Source organism: Triturus cristatus, chromosome 1_1 (genome assembly GCF_964204655.1).
Source record: "Triturus cristatus chromosome 1_1, aTriCri1.1, whole genome shotgun sequence".
In the NCBI taxonomy this organism is placed as follows: Eukaryota; Metazoa; Chordata; class Amphibia; order Caudata; family Salamandridae; genus Triturus; species Triturus cristatus.
This window is the reverse complement of record NC_140579.1, coordinates 275,398,730-275,423,407: the sequence shown is the minus strand read 5'-3', so window position 1 is coordinate 275,423,407 and position 24,678 is coordinate 275,398,730.

Sequence of the window (24,678 nt, the reverse complement as noted above, 5' to 3'; positions counted from 1 at the left end):
CATGTGTCTGTCCACTGCTGGGAGTCCTCTGCACCCCCCCTCACATGTCTCTGGCCACTGCTGGGAGTGATATGCACCGACCCCTCATAGGTCTGTCCACTGCTGGGAGTCCTCTGCACCCACCCCTCACATGTCTCTGTCCACTGCTGGGAGTGATATGCACCCACCCCTCATATGTCTGTTCACTGCTGGGAGTCCTCTGCACCTTCTCCTCACATGTCTCTGTCCACTGCTGGGAGTCCTCTGCACCCACCCCTCACATGTGTCTGTCCACTGCTGGGAGTCCTCTGCACCCACCCCTCACATGTCTCTGTCCACTGCTGGGAGTCCTCTGCAACCACCCCTCACATGTCTCTGTCCACTGCTGGGAGTGATATGCACCCACCCCTCATATATCTGGGCACTGCTGGGAGTGATCTGCACCCACCCCTCACATGTCTCTGGGCACTGCTGGTATTCCTCTGCACCCACCCCTCACATGTCTCTGTCCACTGCTGGGAGTCCTCTGCACCCACCCCTCACATGTCTCTAGGCACTGCTGGTATTCCTCTGCACCCACCCCTCACATGTCTCTGTCCACTGCTGGGAGTGATAGGCACCCACCCCTCATATGTCTCTGTCCACTGCTGGGAGTGATCTGCACCCACCCCTCATATGTCTGTCCACTGCTGGGAGTCCTCTGCACCCACCCCTCACATGTCTCTGTCCACTGCTGGGAGTCCTCTGCACCCACCCGTCACATGTGTCTGTCCACTACTGGGAGTCCTCTGCACCCCCCTCACATGTCTCTGGCCACTGCTGGGAGTGATATGCACCCACCCCTCATATTTCTGTCCACTGCTGGGAGTCCTCTGCACCCACCCCTCACATGTCTCTGTCCACTTCTGGGAGTCCTCTGCACCCACCCCTCACATGTGTCTGTCCACTGCTGGGAGTCCTCTGCACCCACCCCTCACATGTCTCTGTCCACTGCTGGAGGTGATATGCACCCACCCCTCATATGTCTGTCCACTGCTGGGAGTCCTCTGCACCCACCCCTCACATGTCTCTGTCCACTGCTGGGAGTCCTCTGCACCCACTCCTCACATGTGTCTGTCCACTGCTGCGAGTCCTCTGCACCCACCCCTCACATGTCTCTGTCCACTGCTGGGAGTGAAATGCACCCACCCCTCATATGTATGGGCACTGCTGGGAGTGATCTGCACCCACCCCTCCCATGTCACTGGGCACTGCTGGTATTCCTCTGCACCCACCCCTCACATGTCTCCGTCTACTGCTGGGAGTCCTCTGCACCCACCCCTCACATGTCTCTGTCCACTGCTGGGAGTCCTCTGCACCCACCCCTCACATGTGTCTGTCCACTGCTGGGAGTCCTCTGCACCCCCCCTCACATGTCTCTGGCCACTGCTGGGAGTGATATGCACCGACCCCTCATAGGTCTGTCCACTGCTGGGAGTCCTCTGCACCCACCCCTCACATGTCTCTGTCCACTGCTGGGAGTGATATGCACCCACCCCTCATATGTCTGTCCACTGCTGGGAGTCCTCTGCACCTTCTCCTCACATGTCTCTGTCCACTGCTGGGAGTCCTCTGCACCCACCCCTCACATGTGTCTGTCCACTGCTGGGAGTCCTCTGCACCCACCCCTCACATGTCTCTGTCCACTGCTGGGAGTCTTCTGCAACCACCCCTCACATGTCTCTGTCCACTGCTGGGAGTGATATGCACCCACCCCTCATATATCTGGGCACTGCTGGGAGTGATCTGCACCCACCCCTCACATGTCTCTGGGCACTGCTGGTATTCCTCTGCACCCACCCCTCACATGTCTCTGTCCACTGCTGGGAGTCTTCTGCACCCACCCCTCACATGTCTCTAGGCACTGCTGGTATTCCTCTGCACCCACCCCTCACATGTCTCTGTCCACTGCTGGGAGTGATAGGCACCCACCCCACATATGTCTCTGTCCACTGCTGGGAGTGATCTGCACCCACCCCTCATATGTCTGTCCACTGCTGGGAGTCCTCTGCACCCACCCCTCACATGTCTCTGTCCACTGCTGGGAGTCCTCTGCACCCACCCGTCACATGTGTCTGTCCACTGGTGGGAGTCCTCTGCACCCCCCCTCACAAGTCTCTGGCCACTGCTGGGAGTGATATGCACCCACCCCTCATATGTCTGTCCACTGCTGGGAGTCCTCTGCACCCACCCCTCACATGTCTCTGTCCACTGCTGGGAGTGATATGCACCCACCCCTCATATGTCTGTCCACTGCTGGGAGTACTCTGCACCCACCCCTCACATGTCTCTGTCCACTGCTGGGAGTCCTCTGCACCCACTCCTCACATGTGTCTGTCCACTGCTGGGAGTCCTCTGCACCCACCCCTCACATGTCTGTGGCCACTGCTGGGAGTGATATGCACCGACCCCTCATAGGTCTGTCCACTGCTGGGAGTCCTCTGCACCCACTCCTCACATGTCTCTGTCCACTGCTGGGAGTGATATGCACCCACCCCTCATATGTCTGTCCACTGCTGGGAGTCCTCTGCACCCACTCCTCACATGTCTCTGTCCACTGCTGGGAGTCCTCTGCACCCACCCCTCACATGTGTCTGTCCACTGCTGGGAGTCCTCTGCACCCACCCCTCACATGTCTCTGTCCACTGCTGGGAGTGATATGCACCCACCCCTCATATGTCTCGGCCCTCCTGGGAGTGATCTGCACTTACCCCTCACATGTCTCTGGGCACTGCTGGTATTCCTCTGCACCCACCCCTCACATGTTTCCGTCCACTGCTTGGAGTCCTCTGCACCCACCCCTCACATGTCTCTGGCCACTGCTGGGAGTGATATGCACCCACCCCTCATATGTCTGTCCACTGCTGGGAGTGATATGCACCCACCCCTCATATGTCTGTCCACTGCTGGGAGTCCTCTGCATCCACCCCTCACATGTCTCTGTCCACTTCTAGGAGTCCTCTGCACCCACCCCTCACATGTGTCTGTCCACTGCTGGGAGTCCTCTGCACCCACCCCTCACATGTCTCTGTCCACTGCTGGGAGTGATATGCACACACCCCTCATATGTCTGTCCACTGCTGGGAGTCCTCTGCACCCACCCCTCACATGTCTCTGTCCACTGCTGGGAGTCCTCTGCACCCACCCCTCACATGTGTCTGTCCACTGCTGGGAGTCCTCTGCACCCACCCCTCACATGTCTCTGTCCACTGCTGGGAGTGATATGCACCCACCCCTCATATGTCTGTCCACTGCCGGGAGTCCTCTTTACCCACCCCTCACATGTCTCTGTCCACTGCTGGGAGTGATATGCACCCACCCCTCATATGTCTGGGCACTGCTGGGAGTGATCTGCACCCACCCCTCACATGTCTCTGGGCACTGCTGGTATTCCTCTGCACCCACCCCTCACATGTCTCTGTCCACTGCTGGGAGTGATATGCACCCACCCCTCATATGTCTCTGTCCACTGCTGGGAGTGATCTGCACCCACCCCTCACATGTCTCTGGGCACTGCTGGTATTCCTCTGCACCCACCCCTCACATGTCTCTGTCCACTGCTGGGAGTCCTCTGCACCCACCCCTCACATGTCTCTAGGCACTGCTGGTATTCCTCTGCACCCACCCCTCACATGTCTCTGTCCACTGCTGGGAGTGATAGGCACCCACCCCTCATATGTCTCTGTCCACTGCTGGGAGTGATCTGCACCCACCCCTCATATGTCTGTCCACTGCTGGGAGTCCTCTGCAACCACCCCTCACATGTCTCTGTCCACTGCTGGGAGTCCTCTGCACCCCCCTCACATGTCTCTGGCCACTGCTGGGAGTGATATGCACCCACCCCTCATATTTCTGTCCACTGCTGGGAGTCCTCTGCACCCACCCCTCACATGTCTCTGTCCACTTCTGGGAGTCCTCTGCACCCACCCCTCACATGTGTCTGTCCACTGCTGGGAGTCCTCCGCACCAACCCCTCACATGTCTCTGTCCACTGCTGGGAGTGATATGCACCCACCCCTCATATGTCTGTCCACTGCTGGGAGTCCTGTGCACCTTCTCCTCACATGTCTCTGTCCACTGCTGGGAGTCCTCTGCACCCACCCCTCACATGTGTCTGTCCACTGCTGGGAGTCCTCTGCACCCACCCCTCACATGTCTCTGTCCACTGCTGGGAGTCCTCTGCAACCACCCCTCACATGTCTCTGTCCACTGCTGGGAGTGATATGCACCCACCCCTCATATATCTGGGCACTGCTGGGAGTGATCTGCACCCACCCCTCACATGTCTCTGGGCACTGCTGGTATTCCTCTGCACCCACCCCTCACATGTCTCTGTCCACTGCTGGGAGTCCTCTGCACCCACCCCTCACATGTCTCTGTCCACTGCTGGGAGTGATATGCACCCACCCCTCATATGTCTCTGTCCACTGCTGGGAGTGATCTGCACCCACCCCTCATATGTCTGTCCACTGCTGGGAGTCCTCTGCACCCAACCCTCACATGTCTCTGTCCACTGCTAGGAGTCCTCTGCACCCACCCGTCACATGTGTCTGTCCACTGCTGGGAGTCCTCTGCACCCCCCCCTCACATGTCTCTGGCCACTGCTGGGAGTGATATTCACCCACCCCTCATATGTCTGTCCACTGCTGGGAGTCCTCTGCACCCACCCCTCACATGTCTCTGTCCACTGCTGGGAGTGATATGCACCCACCCCTCATATGTCTGTCCACTGCTGGGAGTCCTCTGCACCCACCCCTCACATGTCTCTGTCCACTGCTGGGAGTCCTCTGCACCCACTCCTCACATGTGTCTGTCCACTGCTGGGAGTCCTCTGCACCCACCCCTCACATGTCCCTGTCCACTGCTGGGAGTCCTCTGCACCCACCCCTCACATGTGTCTGTCCACTGCTGGGAGTCCTCTGCACCCCCCCTCACATGTCTCTGGGCACTGCTGGTATTCCTCTGCACCCACCCCTCACATGTCTCCGTCCACTGCTGGGAGTCCTCTGCACCCACCCCTCACATGTCTCTGTCCACTGCTGGGAGTCCTCTGCACCCACCCCTCACATGTGTCTGTCCACTGCTGGGAGTCCAATGCACCCCCCCCTCACATGTCTCTGGCCACTGCTGGGAGTGATATGCACCGACCCCTCATATGTCTGTCCACTGCTGGGAGTCCTCTGCACCCACTCCTCACATGTCTCTGTCCACTGCTGGGAGTCCTCTGCACCCACCCCTCACATGTGTCTGTCCACTGCTGGGAGTCCTCTGCACCCACCCCTCACATGTCTCTGTTCACTGCTGGGAGTGATATGCACCCACCCCTCATATATCTGGGCACTGCTGGGAGTGATCTGCACCCACCCCTAACATGTCTCTGGGCACTGCTGGTATTCCTCTGCACCCAACCCCTCACATGTCTCTGTCCACTGCTGGTAGTCCTCTGCACCCACCCCTCACATGTCTCTAGGCACTGCTGGTATTCCTCTGCACCCACCCCTCACATGTCTCTGTCCACTGCTGGGAGTGATATGCACCCACCCCTCATATGTCTCTGTCCACTGCTGGGAGCGATCTGCACCCACCCCTCATATGTCTGTCCACTGCTGGGAGTCCTCTGCACCCACCCCTCACATGTCTCTGTCCACTGCTGGGAGTCCTCTGTACCCACCCGTCACATGTGTCTGTACACTGCTGGGAGTCCTCTGCACCCCACCTCACATGTCTCTGGCCACTGCTGGGAGTGATATGCACCCACCCCTCATATGTCTGTCCACTGCTGGGAGTCCTCTGCACCCACCCCTCACATGTCTCTGTCCACTGCTGGGAGTGATATGCACCCACCCCTCATATGTCTGTCCACTGCTGGGAGTCCTCTGCACCCACCCCTCACATGTCTCTGTCCACTGCTCGGAGTCCTCTGCACCCACTCCTCACATGTGTCTGTCCACTGCTGGGAGTCCTCTGCACCCACCCCTCACATGTCTCTGGCCACTGCTGGGAGTGATATGCACCGACCCCTCATAGGTCTGTCCACTGCTGGGAGTCCTCTGCACCCACCCCTCACATGTGTCTGTCCACTGCTGGGAGTCCTCTGCACCCACCCCTCACATGTGTCGGTCCACTGCTGGGAGTCCTCTGCACCCACCCCTCACATGTGTCTGTCCACTGCTGGGAGTGATATGCGCCCACCCCTCATATGTCTGTCCTCTCCTGGGAGTCCTCTGCACCCACTCCTCATGTGTCTCTGTCCACTGCTGGGAGTCCTCTGCACCCACCCCTCACATGTGTCTGTCCACTGCTGGGAGTCCTCTGCACCCACCCCTCACATGTCTCTGTCCACTGCTGGGAGTGATATGCACCCACCCCTCATATGTCTCGGCCCTCCTGGGAGTGATCTGCACTTACCCCTCACATGTCTCTGGGAACTGCTGGTATTCCTCTGCACCCACCCCTCACATGTCTCCATCCACTGCTGGGAGTCCTCTGCACCCACCCCTCACATGTCTCTGTCCACTGCTGGGAGTCCTCTGCACCCACCCCTCACATGTGTCTGTCCACTGCTGGGAGTCCTCTGCACCCCCCCTCACATGTCTCTGGCCACTGCTGGGAGTGATATGCACTGACCCCTCATAGGTCTGTCCACTGCTGGGAGTCCTCTGCACCCACCCCTCACATGTCTCTGTCCACTGCTGGGAGTGATATGCACCCACCCCTCATATGTCTGTCCACTGCTGGGAGTCCTCTGCACCCACTCCTCACATGTCTCTGTCCACTGCTGGGAGTCCTCTGCACCCACCCCTCACATGTGTCTGTCCACTGCTGGGTGTCCTCTGCACCCACCCTTCACATGTCTCTGTCCACTGCTGGGAGTGATATGCACCCACCCCTCATATGTCTCGGCCCTCCCGGGAGTGATCTGCACCCACCCCTCACATGTCTCTGGGCACTGCTGGTATTCCTCTGCACCCACCCCTCACATGTCTCTGTCCACTGCTTGGAGTCCTCTGCACCCACCCCTCACATGTCTCTGTCCACTGCTGGGAGTCCTCTGCACCCACCCCTCACATGTCTCTGTCCACTGCTGGGAGTCCTCTGCACCCACCCCTCACATATGTCTGTCCACTGCTGGGAGTCCTCTGCACCCACCCCTCACATGTCTCTGTCCACTGCTGGGAGTGATATGCACCCACCCCTCATATGTCTGTCCACTGCTGGGATTCCTCTGCACCCACCCCTCACATGTCTCTGTCCACTGCTGGGAGTGATATGCACCCACCTCTCATATGTCTGTCCACTGCTGGGAGTCCTCTGCACCCACCCCTCACATGTCTCTGTCCACTGCTGGGAGTCCTCTGCACCCACCCCTCACATGTGTCTGTCCACTGCTGGGAGTGATATGCACCCACCCCTCATTTGTCTGGGCACTGCTGGGAGTGATCTGCACCCACCCCTCACATGTCTCTGTGCACTGCTGGTATTCCTCTGCACTCACCCCTCACATGTCTCTGTACACTGTTGGGAGTGATATGCACCCACCCCTCATATGTCTGTCCACTGCTGGGAGTCCTCTGCACCCACCCCTCACATGTCTCTGTCCACTGCTGGGAGTCCTCTGCACCCACCCCTCACATGTGTCTGTCCACTGCTGGGAGTCCTCTGCACCCAACCCTCACATGTCTCTGTCCACTGCTGGGAGTCCTCTGCACCCACCCCTCACATGTCTCTGTCCACTGCTGGGAGTGATATGCACCCACCCCTCATATATCTGGGCACTGCTGGGAGTGATCTGCACCCACCCCTCACATGTCTCTGGGCACTGCTGGTATTCCTCTGCACCCACCCCTCACATGTCTCTGTCCACTGCTGGGAGCCCTCTGCACCCACCTCTCACATGTCTCTGGGCACTGCTTGTATTCCTCTGCACCGAACCCTCACATGTCTCTGTCCACTGCTGGGAGTCCTCTGCACCCACCCCTCACATGTCTCTGTCCACTGCTGGGAGTCCTCTGCACCCACACCTCACATGTGTCTGTCCACTGCTGGGAGTCCTCTGCACCCACCCCTCACATGTCTCTGTCCACTGCTGGGAGTGATATGCACCCACCCCTCATATGTCTGGGCACTGCTGGGAGTGATCTGCACCCACCCCTCACATGTCTCTGGGCACTGCTGGTATTCCTCTGCACCCACCCCTCACATGTCTCTGTCCACTGCTGGGAGTGATATGCACCCACCCCTCATATGTCTCTGTCCACTGCTGGGAGTGATCTGCACCCACCCCTCACATGTCTCTGGGCACTGCTGGTATTCCTCTGCACCCACCCCTCACATGTCTCTGTCCACTGCTGGGAGTCCTCTGCACCCACCCCTCACATGTCTCTAGGCACTGCTGGTATTCCTCTGCACCCACCCCTCACATGTCTCTGTCCACTGCTGGGAGTGATAGGCACCCACCCCTCATATGTCTCTGCCCACTGCTGGGAGTGATCTGCACCCACCCCTCATATGTCTGTCCACTGCTGGGAGTCCTCTGCAACCACCCCTCACATGTCTCTGTCCACTGCTGGGAGTCCTCTGCACCCACCCCTCACATGTGTCTGTCCACTGCTGGGAGTCCTCTGCACCCCCCCCTCACATGTCTCTGGCCACTGCTGAGAGTGATATGCACCCACCCCTCATATGTCTGTCCACTGCTGGGAGTCCTCTGCACCCACCCCTCACATGTCTCTGTCCACTGCTGGGAGTGATATGCACCCACCCCTCATATGTCTGTCCACTGCTGGGAGTCCTCTGCACCCACCCCTCACATGTCTCTGTCCACTGCTGGGAGTCCTCTGCACCCACTCCTCACATGTGTCTGTCCACTGCTGGGAGTCCTCTGCACCCACCCCTCACATGTCTCTGGCCACTGCTGGGAGTGATATGCACCGACCCCTCATAGGTCTGTCCACTGCTGGGAGTCCTCTGCACCCACCCCTCACATGTCTCTGTCCACTGCTGGGAGTGATATGCACCCACCCCTCATATGTCTGTCCACTGCTGGGAGTCCTCTGCACCCACTCCTCACATGTCTCTGTCCACTGCTGGGAGTCCTCTGCATCCACCCCTCACATGTGTCTGTCCACTGCTGGGAGTCCTCTGCACCCACCCCTCACATGTCTCTGTCCACTGCTGGGAGTGATATGCACCCACCCCTCATATGTCTCGGCCCTCCTGGGAGTGATCTGCACTTACCCCTCACATGTCTCTGGGCACTGCTGGTATTCCTCTGCACCCACCCCTCACATGTTTCCGTCCACTGCTTGGAGTCCTCTGCACCCACCCCTCACATGTCTCTGGCCACTGCTGGGAGTGATATGCACCCACCCCTCATATGTCTGTCCACTGCTGGGAGTCCTCTGCACCCACCCCTTACATGTCTCTGTCCACTTCTGGGAGTCCTCTGCACCCACCCCTCACATGTTTCTGTCCACTGCTGGGAGTCCTCTGCACCCACCCCTCACATGTCTCTGTCCACTGCTGGGAGTGATATGCACCCACCCCTCATATGTCTGTCCACTGCTGTGAGTCCTCTTTAACCACCCCACACATGTCTCTGTCCACTGCTGGGAGTGATATGCACCCACCCCTCATATGTCTGTCCACTGCTGGGAGTCCTCTGCACCCACCCCTCACATGTCTCTGTCCACTTCTGGGAGTCCTCTGCACCCACCCCTCACATGTGTCTGTCCACTGCTGGGAGTCCTCTGCACCCACCCCTCACATGTCTCTGTCCACTGCTGGGAGTGATATGCACCCACCCCTCATATGTCTGTCCACTGCTGGGAGTCCTCTGCACCCACCCCTCACATGTCTCTGTCCACTGCTGGGAGTCCTCTGCACCCACCCCTCACATGTGTCTGTCCACTGCTGGGAGTCCTCTGCACCCCCTCACATGTCTCTGGCCACTGCTGGGAGTGAAATGCACCCACCCCTCATATTTCTGTCCACTGCTGGGAGTCCTCTGCACCCACCCCTCACATGTCTCTGTCCACTTCTGGGAGTCCTCTGCACCCACCCCTCACATGTGTCTGTCCACTGCTGGGAGTCCTCTGCACCCACCCCTCACATGTCTCTGTCCACTGCTGGGAGTGATATGCACCCACCCCTCATATGTCTGTTGTTAGACCTGGCACCTTGGCGTGAGTTTCCCTTCCACTTTTTGATGGTGTGCCTCGATTGTTTTGCTGGTGTTGTCCGCTCAGGGCACTGCGCCACGGCTAATCCGTGCCGCAGTGCAAGTGCTCCCTAGGTAAAGTGTACCTGTAATTGATGTTCATGATTGGTTTATTGGATTCACTGTCAGTCCCCAGTAAAGTGCACCAGGGGTGCCAGGGCTTGTGAATGCCAATGCTGCTGGTGGGCTTGCAGCGCTGGTTGCGCCACCCACAGAAAGCGGCTTTGTAAAATGTGTCTAGGGTCTGCCACCGCAGACCCTGCGTGCAGTCTGGGACTGTCGCGCTGACTGCGCAAGTGCCCCCACTTGCCAGTCCCTAAACCTTCCCTTACCTACATATTAGCCACCCCTCTGGTAGGCCCACGGGCAGGGTGCATTGTAGGCATAAGGTAGGACATGCCCTGATGTGTGTGGCGTGTCTTAGTAGTGAATTACAGCCCTTTTTCGTTTTTCACTATTGAAGGCTACCTGCTCTCCATAGGCCAGAATGGGCTGCTGGAGTCACTACACGCTGTGACCCCAGTGGACTCAGAGAGCATGGTAGAATGTCAAGTTTAGAATGCCTGAGCTCAGAATAATAAAATACTTCTTGTAGTCAAGTTTATTTTAATATCCTGGGTTTGTAAATACTACTTTTAGAAAGTTAGTATTTACTGACCTGGCCATTCAGTCCGCCTCTGCTGTGTGTATGTGTTCTGCCTGGCAACAGTAAGGAGCAGGGTTGGGGAATCCCCAGAGACAGGTTGGCTGCCAGGTGGTGGGTAGAGAGGTGACACCCGGATGGGTGGGAGGAGTACACCTTGACTCTTGAATAGACCTGTGCTCTGCCACCACAAAGCCGGCGCCACCCCCTGTGGGGCGGCTGATGTCTCTGCCCTGCTGCTGAAAGGAAAGAGCAGAGTCACCATAACAAAGTGCTCCAGAACTGGACTGAGCCAGGCCCAGGCCCCCTGGCGCTAAAGAACAAAAGAATCATGGTATAAAAGTAGGAGCCTGGCTCCTAAGAAATCAGAATCCTGTTTACCACAAAGAACCTCTGCCCGACTAGAAGGAGAAGAAGACGCTGGAGGAGCTGGCCTGCTGCTTGCCTTGCTGAGAAAGGAGAGGAAGAGACTTACTGAAAAGACTTTGCTACTTTGTGCTTGAACATTCTCCAAGGGCTTGATCTGAGCTTGCCCCCTGAACTGAACCCCAGGACCAGTGGGTTCTCTGTGCTTTTGCTCGTCCTCCAATTCGAGCCGTGTGTGCATCCCGCTGGAAAGAGACTGCGCCTCTCATCGCCCTCCTAGGGCCGTGACACTCAGAAGCCTGCCTGCCTCAAACCCGTGAGAGCCCCGCTCCGTCCAGAGCCGCTCTCTGTCCCCGGGCCAGGCCGCCTGCATCCCTGTCACCGCCTGCTACTGGAGCGCGCTGACCGCGCTATCACCCCTCCCGCCGGAAGCCGTCCGACGACTGTGATCTACGCCGGGTCATCCAGCTGCACTGACTGTGCCCTGTGACCCCGCTTCGCTATCCCCGGACATCTCAGGCCGCGCCGCCCCCGCTGTGGAGACCCCCCTGCACCGCCGTGCTAAAGGGTCGCTGGCCGCGCCTGCCTACCTGCCCACACCTGCTGATTGAGGACCCAAGAACACTTCCGAAGCTGAGAGTCGCACCGACCTGGGCCGACTCTCCACATCACGAAAGACGTTCCAGTACCGGGCTCGGGGCCCGCAACGCCTTATTTCCCCGTTCGCCGGAACCGATCTCTGTGAGTACTGGAAACTACAAGTAACATTTGCGAGAGACTACAAGGACTCCATTTGAAGCTACGAATAAAGAACATTTGCCTGCTTTACAACCTGGTGGCATAGCGAAAACGTTATTGGTCTTGTGATAAGTCTGCTGAGATATATATCCTTATTTTTACATAAAGAAGCGTATTTTTATATATATCCAAGTCTGGTGTCCGTTTCTGGGGGGATTGATGTATTTACTGTGTGTGTGATTGTAAGTGCTTAACCAACAACGCCTGAGGAATCGCCTTGGCTGCTCACGCCACGCACCTAGAGGGTGAGCAAGGGTCATTCGCGAGGGGTTATCCTGCGCCCTGACGTGGAGGAGAGGGTTCCTGCTTGACCCAAGGGCAACCTTGCGCCAACCAGAGATCCCCGACTCTAACATTGTTGGCAGCGGCTGGGATTTCGGATTTGCACTTGTAATTTACATACAGTGAATTATTAATCACCAGATAGTGAGAGCAGACCAAATAACGCAGCCACAGGTTTTTATTTGTTGAACTTTGTTGAGACATCTGCCGTTACTGCAACCATGCCTAGCTCACTCTCCGCTGGGAGAGCACTCTCTGTGATTTCTGGAATAGATGAGGTGGATTGGAAGAGACTGGAAGGCTACACGATGGAGCAATTGAAAGGCTACAGTGTAAAATTCCGAGTCCCCCATGCTGGATTCAAGAGGAAGACCCAGTACACCAAGGCGTTGAGAGCCTGGAAGGAGTCACGAGATCCACGGAATGCGGGGGACATCGTTCCACCCGACAACCTGGAGGAGCCCAGCAGAGTCCGGTCGCCAGAGGAGCTGGCAGACAGGGCAGCAGACAGGGCGCATGCAATGGAGATGGCAAAGTTGGCAGGACAAATGGAAATGGAAAAGCAGAAGTTGGCCCTGGAGGCACAACAACGCCAAATGGAGCATGATATAAGATTGAAGGAGTTGGAGCTGAAGGCGAAAAGTTTGGATACTGCTCCTTCTGGTGGCAGCACTCCACCGGTGCAGGTAAAGTCCAAGGTGTACATCCCCAAAGATGTAGTCAAGGAGTATTTTAGAAAGGATGACATAGGGCAGTGGTTTAGAGCCTACGAGGTGGCCATGTCTTCACACCGGGTCCCTGAGAAAGACTGGGGAGCGGGGTTGTGGGGAAGGTTCCTTGCTGAAGGGCGTGACACACTGTTAGATTTGCCCTTAGATCTCCAAGCCTCATACCCCCATATGAAGGAAGCTTTAATGACAAGGTATGGGTTAACTCCTGAGCTATATAGACAGAGGTTCAGGGAGACGAAGAAGATCCCTGAGAGTACGTATGTGGAGTATGTGACCTTTTTCTGCAGAGCGCTGGATGGTTGGGTGAAGGGTAGCAAAGTGAATGATTATCAAGGGCTGCTTGATTTAATTGCATGGGAGCACTTGTCCAGTCAATGTTTTCCTGAGCTACGCCAGCACCTGATTGATAGCAAGCTGTCCAACCCGAGGAAGCTTGCTGAGGAGGCGGACCGCTGGCTCAGCACCAGGGTCCACAAGGGTCAAGTGGGAGACTCCGCCAAAGGTGGGCAGGGTCCCCAGCAGAAGAGTGGGGGGGACAGGGGTAAACAGAAGGGGTTCCAAAAAGGCCCCCAAAGTAATTCCCAAGGGAACCAGCAGAAGGGTTCTAAGCCTCCCCCACCCCCGCAGCAGAACGGGGCCCCGACAGGTAGACCTGTTCCAAAGGGGCCCTTCAATTGTTATAGGTGTGGTGACCCGGGTCACATTGCCTCTGATCCTAAGTGTCGCCTGTTTGGTAAGACCGCACCCACTGGTGCTCCACCCCGGCAAGTAGCTAGTGTTAACTTTGGGGAGGAGGTAGCAGTCCAGGAGGGTGGGGGTCCCGGGCAGATGACCCTAGTCTCGTTAGGAGACAGTGAGATGGTCCCTGTAACCTACCTGCCCTCTAACACTAAGAAATATGGGCAAGTAGTGACCATCAATGGAAAGAAGGTTGAGGCTCTTAGAGATACAGGAGCCAGCGTGACCTCGGTGAGGCAACACCTGGTGTCTCAAGAGCAGATTGTACCCAATGCCTACTGTAGGGTTGTCAATGCTGACAACATAGAGAGTCGTTGTCCAATGGCTCAAGTTCCCTTTGAGTGGGGGGAGGTCTCTGGTACTCTACAAGTCGCTGTGAGAACTGACACGCCTGTAGACTGTCTGCTAGGGAACGACCTGGAGAGCTCCCCTTGGGAAAAGGTGGAGAAGACCACGCATCTGAGGATGGTGGGTCTACCCGACTGGGCGTGCGTGACCACCCGGTCCATGGCAGCCAGTAGGGGTGTTGAGAGGGTCCTGGAGCCTGAGGGAGAGGTCCAGGAACCCGCCTTAGGGAGAAGGCGCAGGAGGCGCGGGAAACCGGCCCCCGAAGTTCCCACGGCCCAGGAGGAAGTAGACCCTGAGGGGGATGCTCTGGAGCCTACCGGGGAACAGATTGCCAAACTGGGAGACTTGCCTGAGCTGACCCATTGGCAGCAAGAAGGAGGTCCCTCCAGGGAGGAATTCTGCAGGGAGCAGAAAGAATGCCCTTCTCTCGTGGGTATGCGGCAGCAGGCTGCGGACCAGGCCAATGGTGTTCAGGCCAAAACACACTACGTGTACTGGGAGAGTGACCTCCTGTATTCCGAGCCTAAGGCTGCTGAACCTGGGTCAGCCCGTGTGCTGGTGGTACCCCAGAAGTTCAGAACCTTCCTACTGGGGCTGGCTCACGATGTGCCGTTAGCAGGACATTTGGGGATGGACAAGACCTATGACAGGCTTGTCACCCACTTTTACTGGCCCCAAATGCATAAGAATTCAGATTCCTACTGCAGAACCTGTCAGACTTGCCAGGCAAGTGGTAAGAGCGGAGGTAAGCATAAGGCTCCTCTGCAACCTTTCCCTGTGGTCGGTACGCCATTCCAGCGAGTGGGTATTGATATTGTGGGGCCTCTGGACCCCAAGACAGCCCTGGGCAACAGGTTCATCCTGGTCTTGGTGGACCATGCCACCCGGTACCCTGAAGCCATCCCTCTGAGGACAGTGACGGCCCCCGTGGTGGGACGGGCACTGATGGGAATTTTCTCCCGAGTGGGATTCCCTCTAGAGGTGGTGAGCGACAGGGGGACCAATTTCATATCCACATATATGAAATCCCTGTGGAAGGAGTGTGGGGTAACTTACAAGTTCACCACTCCTTACCACCCCCAAGGAAATGGGTTGGTTGAGAGATTCAACCGAACCCTCAAAGGCATGATCATGGGCCTGGACGGTCCAATGAGGCGTAAGTGGGACGTCCTCTTGCCATGCCTGCTCTTCGCTTACCGAGAGGTGCCACAGAAGTCTCTAGGGTTCAGCCCCTTTGAGCTTCTGTATGGTCACCCGGTAAGAGGACCTCTGAGTTTGGTGAAGGAAGGCTGGGAGCAATCTCCCAGGAAACCTCCCCAGAATGTATATAGTTACATGCTGGCCTTCCGAAACCAGACTAGGCGTTTCAGGCAACTTGCTGAGGCAAATCTGGAAGCCAGCCAGGAGGAGATGAAGCGGTGGTACGACCGGAATGCCACTCTGGTAGAGCTTCAACCTGGACAAAAGGTGTGGGTCTTGGCCCCAGTGGAGCCTTGTGCACTTCAGGATAAGTGGACAGGTCCATTTGAGGTTGTGGAGCGCAAAAGTCCTATCACCTACTTGGTGGACATGCGGTCTCCCAGGAACCCTTTGAGGGTCCTACATGTTAACCGCCTTAAGCCCCACTTAGAGAGGACCGAAGTGGGCATGCTGCTGGCCAATGATGATGGAATGGAAGAGGAGACCGAGCCTCTTCCTGACCTCTTAGTGGCCTCTGAGAAAGATGGGTCAGTGGATGGAGTTAACCTCTCACCCACCCTGACGCCCGAACAACAGGAAGATTGCCGCCACTTGCTGGGGCAGTTTTCCGACAGATTCTCCCTGGTTCCTGGTGTCACAGATTGGTGCGTCCATGATGTGGACACAGGAGACAGCTTACCTGTGAAGCACAAGGCTTACAGGGTAACTGACAGGGTCAGAGCTTGCATCAAGGAGGAGGTCTCCAAGATGCTTGCGCTAGGGGTGGTTGAGTCCTCCAGCAGTCCTTGGTCCAGCCCCGTGGTCTTGGTCCCAAAGGCTGCTGAGCCGGGAGCCACACCTGAACTCCGGTTCTGTGTGGACTACAGAGGACTCAATTCAGTAACGAAGACTGACGCGCACCCCATCCCCAGAGCTGATGAGCTCATTGATCGGCTGGGGGCTGCCCGGTTCCTCAGCACGTTTGATTTAACGTCTGGGTACTGGCAGATCGCCTTGACCGATGGGGCCAAAGAGAGGTCAGCATTCTCTACACCAGATGGGCACTTCCAGTTCTGAGTCATGCCATTTGGGATGAAGAATGCCCCTGCCACCTTTCAGAGGTTGGTCAACCAGGTACTGGTTGGGCTGGATGCGTTCAGTGCCGCCTACCTGGATGACATCGCAGTGTTCAGTGCCACCTGGCCCGAACACCTGCGCCACCTCTGGGAAGTGTTGATGGCTCTGCGCCGAGCAGGCCTCACGATCAAGGCAAGCAAGTGCCAGATCGGGCAGGGTTCCGTGATGTACTTGGGACACCAAGTGGGGAGTGGCAAGGTGGCACCCTTGCAACCCAAAATTGAGACCATCCTGGCTTGGGAACCCCCCAAGACGCAGACCGCAGTGAGGGCCTTCCTGGGGCTCACTGGGTACTACAGGAGGTTTGTCAAGGGCTATGGAACGATTGTTGCCCCCTTGACAGAGCTGACTTCCAAGAAGCAGCCCAGGAATGTGATTTGGACTGACACCTGTCAGAAAGCTGTCGACACCCTGAAGACTGCCATGTGCACGGCGCCCGTGCTCTTGGCCCCTGACTTCTCCAAGGAATTCCTAGTACAGACAGACGCTTCAGAGCATGGTGTAGGGGCTGTTCTCTCACAGATGACTGAGGAGGGCTGGGACCAACCCGTAGCCTTCATCAGTAGGAGGTTACTTCCACGGGAAAGTAGGTGGAGTGCAATTGAGCGAGAAGCATTTGCTGTGGTCTGGGCGCTGAAGAAGCTAAGACCCTACTTGTTTGGGTCTCACTTCCGGGTTCAGACGGACCACAGGCCCCTCAGATGGTTGATGCAAATGAGGGGTGAGAACCCGAAGCTGTTGAGGTGGTCCATCTCCCTACAGGGTATGGACTTTACGGTGGAACACGTCCTGGTACAGATCACGCCAACGCTGACGGTCTGTCCAGGTATTTCCACCTTAGTGACGAGGAACCCCCTGGGCAAGGGTAGTTCTCCCCACATTTCAGCTGGAGGGGACACGTGTTAGACCTGGCACCTTGGCGTGAGTTTCCCTTCCACTTTTTGATGGTGTGCCTCGATTGTTTTGCTGGTGTTGTCCGCTCAGGGCACTGCGCCACGGCTAATCCGTGCCGCAGTGCAAGTGCTCCCTAGGTAAAGTGTACCTGTAATTGATGTTCATGATTGGTTTATTGGATTCACTGTCAGTCCCCAGTAAAGTGCACCAGGGGTGCCAGGGCTTGTGAATGCCAATGCTGCTGGTGGGCTTGCAGCGCTGGTTGCGCCACCCACAGAAAGCGTCTTTGTAAAATGTGTCTAGGGTCTGCCATCGCAGACCCTGCGTGCAGTCTGGGACTGTCGCGCTGACTGCGCAAGTGCCCCCACTTGCCAGTCCCTAAACCTTCCCTTACCTACATATTAGCCACCCCTCTGGTAGGCCCACGGGCAGGGTGCATTGTAGGCATAAGGTAGGACATGCCCTGATGTGTGTGGCGTGTCTTAGTAGTGAATTACAGCCCTTTTTCGTTTTTCACTATTGAAGGCTACCTGCTCTCCATAGGCCAGAATGGGCTGCTGGAGTCACTACACGCTGTGACCCCAGTGGACTCAGAGAGCATGGTAGAATGTCAAGTTTAGAATGCCTGAGCTCAGAATAATAAAATACTTCTTGTAGTCAAGTTTATTTTAATATCCTGGGTTTGTAAATACTACTTTTAGAAAGTTAGTATTTACTGACCTGGCCATTCAGTCCGCCTCTGCAGTGTGTATGTGTTCTGCCTGGCAACAGTAAGGAGCAGGGTTGGGGAATCCCCAGAGACAGGTTGGCTGCCAGGTGGTGGGTAGAGAGGTGACACCTGGATGGGTGGGAGGAGTACACCTTGACTCTTGAATAGACCTGTGCTCTGCCACCACAAAGCCGGCGCCACCCCCTGTGGGGCGGCTGATGTCTCTGCCCTGCTGCTGAAAGGAAAGAGCAGAGTCACCATAACAAAGTGCTCCAGAACTGGACTGAGCCAGGCCCAGGCCCCCTGGCGCTAAAGAACAAAAGAATCATGGTATAAAAGTAGGAGCCTGGCTCCTAAGAAATCAGAATCCTGTTTACCACAAAGAACCTCTGCCCGACTAGAAGGAGAAGAAGACGCTGGAGGAGCTGGCCTGCTGCTTGCCTTGCTGAGAAAGGAGAGGAAGAGACTTACTGAAAAGACTTTGCTACTTTGTGCTTGAACATTCTCCAAGGGCTTGATCTGAGCTTGCCCCCTGAACTGAACCCCAGGACCAGTGGGTTCTCTGTGCTTTTGCTCGTCCTCCAATTCGAGCCGTGTGTGCATCCCGCTGGAAAGAGACTGCGCCTCTCATCGCCCTCCTAGGGCCGTGACACTCAGAAGCCTGCCTGCCTCAAACCCGTGAGAGCCCCGCTCCGTCCAGAGCCGCTCTCTGTCCCCGGGCCAGGCCGCCTGCATCCCTGTCACCGCCTGCTACTGGAGCGCGCTGACCGCGCTATCACCCCTCCCGCCGGAAGCCGTCCGACGACTGTGATCTACGCCGGGTCATCCAGCTGCACTGACTGTGCCCTGTGACCCCGCTTCGCTATCCCCGGACATCTCAGGCCACGCCGCCCCCGCTGTGGAGACCCCCCTGCACCGCCGTGCTAAAGGGTCGCTGGCCGCGCCTGCCTACCTGCCCACACCTGCTGATTGAGGACCCAAGAACACTTCCGAAGCTGAGAGTCGCACCGACCTGGGCCGACTCTCCACATCACGAAAGACGTTCCAGTACCGGGCTCGGGGCCCGCAACGCCTTATTTCCCCGTTCGCCGGAACCGATCTCTGTGAGTACTGGAAACTACAAGTAACATTTGCGAGAGACTACAAGGTCTCCATTTGAAGCTACGAATAAAGAACATTTGCCTGCTTTACAACCTGGTGGCATAGCGAAAACGTTATTGGTCTTGTGATAAGTCTGCTGAGATATATATCCTTATTTTTACATAAAGAAGCGTATTTTTATATATATCCAAGTCTGGTGTCCGTTTCTGGGGGGATTGATGTATTTACTGTGTGTGTGATTGTAAGTGCTTAACCAACAACGCCTGAGGAATCGCCTTGGCTGCTCACGCCACGCACCTAGAGGGTGAGCAAGGGTCATTCGCGAGGGGTTATCCTGCGCCCTGACGTGGAGGAGAGGGTTCCTGCTTGACCCAAGGGCAACCTTGCGCCAACCAGAGATCCCCGACTCTAACATCTGTCCACTGCTGGGAGTCCTCTGCACCCACCCCTCACATGTCTCTGTCCACTGCTGGGAGTCCTCTGCACCCACTCCTCACATGTGTCTGTCCACTGCTGGGAGTCCTCTGCACCCACCCCTCACATGTCTCTGTCCACTGCTGGGAGTGATATGCACCCACCCCTCATATGTCTGGGCACTGCTGGGAGTGATCTGCACCCACCCCTCACATGTCTCTGGGCACTGCTGGTATTCCTCTGCACCCACCCCTCACATGTCTCCGTCCACTGCTGGGAGTCCTCTGCACCCACCCCTCACATGTCTCTGTCCACTGCTGGGAGTCCTCTGCACCCACCCCTCACATGTGTCTGTCCACTGCTGGGAGTCCTCTGCACCCCCCCATCACATGTCTCTGGCCACTGCTGGGAGTGATATGCACCGACCCCTCATAGGTCTGTCCACTGCTGGGAGTCCTCTGCACCAACCCCTCACATGTCTCTGTCCACTGCTGGGAGTGATATGCACCCACCCCTCATATGTCTGTCCACTGCAGGGAGTCCTCTGCACCTTCTCCTCACATGTCTCTGTCCACTGCTGGGAGTCCTCTGCACCCACCCCTCACATGTGTCTGTCCACTGCTGGGAGTCCTCTGCACCCACCCCTCACATGTCTCTGTCCACTGCTGGGAGTCCTCTGCAACCACCCCTCACATGTCTCTGTCCACTGCTGGGAGTGATATGCACCCACCCCTCATATATCTGGGCACTGCTGGGAGTGATCTGCACCCACCCCTCACATGTCTCTGGGCACTGCTGGTATTCCTCTGCACCCACCCCTCACATGTCTCTGTCCACTGCTGGGAGTCCCCTGCACCCACCCCTCACATGTCTCTGTCCACTGCTGGGAGTGATATGCACCCACCCCTCATATGTCTCTGTCCACTGCTGGGAGTGATCTGCACCCACCCCTCATATGTCTGTCCACTGCTGGGAGTCCTCTGCACCCACCCCTCACATGTCTCTGTCCACTGCTAGGAGTCCTCTGCACCCACCCGTCACATGTGTCTGTCCACTGCTGGGAGTCCTCTGCACCCCCCCCTCACATGTCTCTGGCCACTGCTGGGAGTGATATGCACCCACCCCTCATATGTCTGTCCACTGCTGGGAGTCCTCTGCACCCACCCCTCACATGTCTCTGTCCACTGCTGGGAGTGATATGCACCCACCCCTCATATGTCTGTCCACTGCTGGGAGTCCTCTGCACCCACCCCTCACATGTCTCTGTCCACTGCTGGGAGTCCTCTGCACCCACTCCTCACATCTGTCTGGCCACTGCTGGGAGTCCTCTGCACCCACCCCTCACATGTCCCTGTCCACTGCTGGGAGTCCTCTGCACCCACCTCTCACATGTGTCTGTCCACTGCTGGGAGTCCTCTGCATCCCCCCTCACATGTCTCTGCGCACTGCTGGTATTCCTCTGCACCCACCCCTCACATGTCTCCGTCCACTGCTGGGAGTCCTCTGCACCCACCCCTCACATGTCTCTGTCCACTGCTGGGAGTCCTCTGCACCCACCCCTCACATGTGTCTGTCCACTGCTGGGAGTCCTCTGCACCCCCCCCGTCACATGTCTCTGGCCACTGCTGGGAGTGATATGCACCGACCCCTCATAGGTCTGTCCACTGCTGGGAGTCCTCTGCACCCACCCCTCACATGTCTCTAGGCACTGCTGGTATTCCTCTGCACCCACCCTCACATGTCTCTGTCCACTGCTGGGAGTGATAGGCACCCACCCCTCATATGTCTCTGTCCACTGCTGGGAGTGATCTGCACCCACCCCTCATATGTCTGTCCACTGCTGGGAGTCCTCTGCACCCACCCCTCACATGTCTCTGTCCACTGCTGGGAGTCCTCTGCACCCACCCGTCACATGTGTCTGTCCACTGCTGGGAGTCCTCTGCACCCCCCCCTCACATGTCTCTGGCCACTGCTGGGAGTGATATGCACCCACCCCTCATATGTCTGTCCACTGCTGGGAGTCCTCTGCACCCACCCCTCACATGTCTCTGTCCACTGCTGGGAGTGATATGCACCCACCCCTCATATGTCTGTCCACTGCTGGGAGTCCTCTGCACCCACCCCTCACATGTCTCTGTCCACTGCTGGGAGTCCTCTGCACCCACTCCTCACATGTGTCTGTCCACTGCTGGGAGTCCTCTGCACCCACCCCTCACATGTCTCTGGCCACTGCTGGGAGTGATATGCACCGACCCCTGATAGGTCTGTCCACTGCTGGGAGTCCTCTGCACCCAACCCTCACATGTCTCTGTCCACTGCTGGGAGTGATATGCACCCACCCCTCATATGTCTGTCCACTGCTGGGAGTCCTCTGCACCCACTCCTCACATGTCTCTGTCCACTGCTGGGAGTCCTCTGCACCCACCCCTCACATGTGTCTGTCCACTGCTGGGAGTCCTCTGCACCCACCCCTCACATGTCTCTGTCCACTGCTGGGAGTGATATGCACCCACCCCTCATATGTCTCGGCCCTCCTGGGAGTGATCTGCACTTACCCCTCACATGTCTCTGGGCACTGCTGGTATTCCTCTGCACTCACCCCTCACATGTTTCCGTCCACTGCTTGGAGTCCTCTGCACCCACCCCTCACATGTCTCTGGCCACTGCTGGGAGTGATATGCACCCACCCCTCATATGTCTGTCCACTGCTGGGAGTCCTCTGCACCCACCCCTTACATGTCTCTGTCCACTTCTGGGAGTCCTCTGCACCCACCCCTCACATGTGTCTGTCCACTGCTGGGAGTCCTCTGCACCCACCCCTCACATGTCTCTGTCCACTGCTGGGAGTGATATGCACCCACCCCTCATATGTCTGTCCACTGCTGTGAGTCCTCTTTACCCACCCCACACATGTCTCTGTCCACTGCTGGGAGTGATATGCACCCACCCCTCATATGTCTGTCCACTGCTGGGAGTCCTCTGCACCCACCCCTCACATGTCTCTGTCCACTTCTGGGAGTCCTCTGCACCCACCCCTCACATGTGTCTGTCCACTGCTGGGAGTCCTCTGCACCCACCCCTCACATGTCTCTGTCCACTGCTGGGAGTGATATGCACCCACCCCTCATATGTCTGTCCACTGCTGGGAGTCCTCTGCACCCACCCATCACATGTCTCTGTCCACTGCTGGGAGTCCTCTGCACCCACCCCTCACATGTGTCTGTCCACTGCTGGGAGTCCTCTGCACCCCCCTCACATGTCTCTGGCCACTGCTGGGAGTGATATGCACCCACCCCTCATATGTCTGTCCACTGCTGGGAGTCCTCTGCACCCACCCCTCACATGTCTCTGTCCACTGCTGGGAGTCCTCTGCACCCACTCCTCACATGTGTCTGTCCACTGCTGGGAGTCCTCTGCACCCACCCCTCACATGTCTCTGTCCACTGCTGGGAGTGATATGCACCCACCCCTCATATGTCTGGGCACTGCTGGGAGTGATATGCACCCACCCCTCATATATCTGGGCACTGCTGGGAGTGATCTGCACCCACCCCTCACATGTCTGTGGGCACTGCTGGTATTCCTCTGCACCCACCCCTCACATGTCTCTGTCCACTGCTGGGAGCCCTCTGCACCCACCCCTCACATGTCTCTGGGCACTGCTGGTATTCCTCTGCACCCACCCCTCACATGTCTCCGTCCACTGCTGGGAGTCCTCTGCACCCACCCCTCACATGTCTCTGTCCACTGCTGGGAGTCCTCTGCACCCACCCCTCACATGTGTCTGTCCACTGCTGGGAGTCCTCTGCACCCCCCCATCACATGTCTCTGGCCACTGCTGGGAGTCCTCAGCACCAACCCCTCACATGTCTCTGTCCACTGCTGGGAGTGATATGCACCCACCCCTCATATGTCTGTCCACTGCTGGGAGTCCTCTGCACCTTCTCCTCACATGTCTCTGTCCACTGCTGGGAGTCCTCTGCACCCACCCCTCACATGTGTCTGTCCACTGCTGGGAGTCCTCTGCACCCACCCCTCACATGTCTCTGTCCACTGCTGGGAGTCCTCTGCAACCACTCCTCACATGTCTCTGTCCACTGCTGGGAGTGATATGCACCCACCCCTCATATATCTGGGCACTGCTGGGAGTGATCTGCACCCACCCCTCACATGTCACTGGGCACTGCTGGTATTCCTCTGCACCCACCCCTCACATGTCTCTGTCCACTGCTGGGAGTCCCCTGCACCCACCCCTCACATGTCTCTGTCCACTGCTGGGAGTGATATGCACCCACCCCTCATATGTCTCTGTCCACTGCTGGGAGTGATCTGCACCCACCCCTCATATGTCTGTCCACTGCTGGGAGTCCTCTGCACCCACACCTCACATGTCTCTGTCCACTGCTAGGAGTCCTCTGCACCCACCCGTCACATGTGTCTGTCCACTGCTGGGAGTCCTCTGCACCCCCCCCCCCTCACATGTCTCTGGCCACTGCTGGGAGTGATATGCACCCACCCCTCATATGTCTGTCCACTGCTGGGAGTCCTCTGCACCCACCCCTCACATGTCTCTGTCCACTGCTGGGAGTGATATGCACCCACCCCTCATATGTCTGTCCACTGCTGGGAGTCCTCTGCACCCACCCCTCACATGTCTCTGTCCACTGCTGGGAGTCCTCTGCACCCACTCCTCACATCTGTCTGGCCACTGCTGGGAGTCCTCTGCACCCACCCCTCACATGTCCCTGTCCACTGCTGGGAGCCCTCTGCACCCACCTCTCACATGTGTCTGTCCACTGCTGGGAGTCCTCTGCACCCCCCCTCACATGTCTCTGGGCACTGCTGCTATTCCTCTGCACCCACCCCTCACATGTCTCCGTCTACTGCTGGGAGTCCTCTGCACCCACCCCTCACATGTCTCTGTCCACTGCTGGGAGTCCTCTGCACCCACCCCTCACTTGTGTCTGTCCACTGCTGGGAGTCCTCTGCACCCCCCCTCACATGTCTCTGGCCACTGCTGGGAGTGATATGCACCGACCCCTCATAGGTCTGTCCACTGCTGGGAGTCCTCTGCACCCACCCCTCACATGTCTCTGTCCAC